Source organism: Trachymyrmex septentrionalis, unplaced genomic scaffold (genome assembly GCF_001594115.1).
Source record: "Trachymyrmex septentrionalis isolate Tsep2-gDNA-1 unplaced genomic scaffold, Tsep1.0 scaffold40, whole genome shotgun sequence".
Classification (NCBI taxonomy): domain Eukaryota; kingdom Metazoa; phylum Arthropoda; class Insecta; order Hymenoptera; family Formicidae; genus Trachymyrmex; species Trachymyrmex septentrionalis.
In genome coordinates this window covers 4,430,150-4,433,082 of record NW_017305569.1, presented here as the reverse complement: position 1 = coordinate 4,433,082, position 2,933 = coordinate 4,430,150, and positions in this window count along the sequence as shown.

Genomic DNA, 2,933 nt, shown 5'->3' with positions numbered 1-2,933 from the left:
TATATATATATATATATATATATATATATATATATATATATATATATATATATTCTAAGTTATCTATAAATAAAGGAGATATATACTAGTATAAAGAAAATTTTCTATATACATCTTCCATTTTTTTATAATCATTCTTTAGTTGTAATCGTCTGTGATAAAAATTAACATAAGAAAAAAAAATGAAATGTTCATTTAATATAATATCTTCGATATTTATCAATAACGAAAATACGAAACAAATTAAGATATTTGGTAATCATTATTAAAATTATCTTATTGATACAAATCTTTGCATAACCTTTTTTTAGTAATACATCAAATAAGATAATGTTTTTAACCTTTTGAGGACTGGAGTTTTCTAAAAAACAAAGTATTATAGAAGATCTTACTTTCTAAATAATTTTGCTAAATTCGATTCTGTTCTCAGAATTCTAAAATTCAAATTTTAAAGAAATAATGTGATTATCATGAAATTCGATTTTAGAAGTTTGGTGTTTCTGAGTTTGAATGTAGCTTGAAAATATCAAATTTCAAAAGGATAGTAACCTCCATAAAGGAGGATCTAGTGTCACAAGGTTCATAATCAGAGTTCGGAAATTTAGTATTAACTGTTTACGTAGCAACGATGAGCTTCAAATAAAGCGAAACTAAAAACCTAATCTTATTAAGCAATTAGAAATTCCTTTAAAACTTTTATGATAATCAAATTTTGTTTTCATTATATTGAATCTATTTTTTAAATTTTCGATTTTTAATCTCAGATTCAATTAAAACATTAAATTATTCCATACACCAAGTTTCAGAAAAATTGAGCGAATGGATTATAAAATAAAAAAAGGTCGTTTTATAAAGAATTGAGCAATGAAAATGTTTAATGTAAGTTATTTCAGATTATAAATACTATATCTTCTTTCTCCTCTCTGCACTGGAATTGCATATGTCCTTCTTGTTTTCATTTCAGCGTATTTAACTTGTAGTATCATTTAATTTCAAACACTGAAGGGATTATTTTGCCATAAAATATAGAAGTTGTACTCTAATGAAAATTTCAATAGTTCCTTAACGAGTTCCGAGCCCTTGATAATTAATTCCTCAAACTTATATTTCTGCGACCGAGTTAATTTCACCCACGCAAATTAGGAATTTAATCAAATCTCATTTCGGCTGTGGGCTTGGCCACGCACAAAAATGGCAATTAAATCCGGCATGCCGTTATTAAGTTCTACAAATCATCTGTGGATTCTTGCATTTTGCGTGAAAAAAATTGCCAAATTGGTTTTAATTTAATTTTGACGCGATATTGCAATAATTGTTTATTGTTGTGTGTGTGTGCGTGCGTGCGTGTGTGTGCGTGCGTGTGTGTGTGTGTGTGTGTGGAATAATTCATTTTATAAATGTTTATTTTACTTACAGATCAGAAGGTGGAGATGCGAAGATAGATGAAGCAGAAGAGCGCTGTGAGCAACGCACACTCCTTGAATTATAAACAATTGCTCATTTGTTGCTAAAAAGTTGCCAAAGAAAAAAATTTTTTTTGTTTACCAGTTTTTTTTTAAATGGTGTTTCGCTAAAGGAAGGATTAAGTTAGTGGAACAATATACATATAATAAAAACAATTTATTTCAAAATAACGTAGGAATTTATTGCTGTCGAAATATTCTAGTTTTTGAATCCATTACCTACAAAATAAATGTAAATAACAACAAAAAATCTCAGCTGGCGGAATAAGAGTAAAGCATTAGTAAAAAATGTGCTTGCTTAAAATTAGTATTTCCTGCATACTGAGAGATTTTCACCCTTATCGGATTTTCATACCTAATCAGATTAATAGCTGTGAAAATCTCTCAGTATGCAAGTACCAATTTTAAGCGAGCAACAAATTGTTTATTAATGCTTTACTCTTGTTCCGCCAGCACGCTAAGATTTTTCATTGTTATTTATAATTTTGCAAATAACAAATTCGTAACTTGCATATTTCGCGAGCAACAAATTCAGAGGACATCTCAGTAATTTTAAGTGAGCGACAAATTTGTTCTGTCAACTTGCTGAGGTTTTTCGTTGTTATTTACTTATTTCGTAGGTAATGGATTTAAAACTAGGATATTTCAACAGCAACAAATTAGCACCAAATTAGCAATAAATTCCTACGTCATTTTGAAATAAATTGGCTTTGTTATATATATATATTGTTCTGCTAACTCAATTTTCCTTTAGCGGAACATCGTTAAAAAAAGAAGATTGGCAGAGCAAAAAATTTTTTTCTTTGGCAACTTTTTAGCAACAAATAAGCAACAAATAAAAATGTTAATTAGAATTAATTCTGCACTTTTTTCCGCTAATAAGACTTAGGTAACACGCTATCATTAAGATGTAATCTTCAATCATTTCTAGCTAGCGCGACCTTGAACACTTGTACAATCCGCAATTATCTATGTTCGACCGAAAAGTCCTATATCTATATAGAAAAAAATCAAAGTTATTGTTAATAAAGTTACATAACGTCATGTATTTAAAACAAGTAAATCACATAACTGATTGTTCTCAATCAGTATGTGATTTTTTTAAAATCACGTAACTTGAAATCACATTATATTAAAAATAATTTTTTATCTATCATATAATTTTATAGTTATCGAATTTTAAATAATTAAATAATAGAAATAGAAAAAAACATATCATCGTGTGACTTTTCATATTAAATTTTAAAAAATTATGTACTGGAAAAATCTGTTATGTGACTTATATGTTTTAACATATACATTACATGGTTTCGTTATATAACTTTGTAACGTGATTTTTTTCAGAAAGGTCTTTTCTTCAGCTTTAATCGCAATTACGAGAATGGATAGCTTAACGATAAATTATTCTATAAATTACTCTAATAGTAAAACTTGCAAACATTTCTTTCAATACGGTGCATGAGGATTATA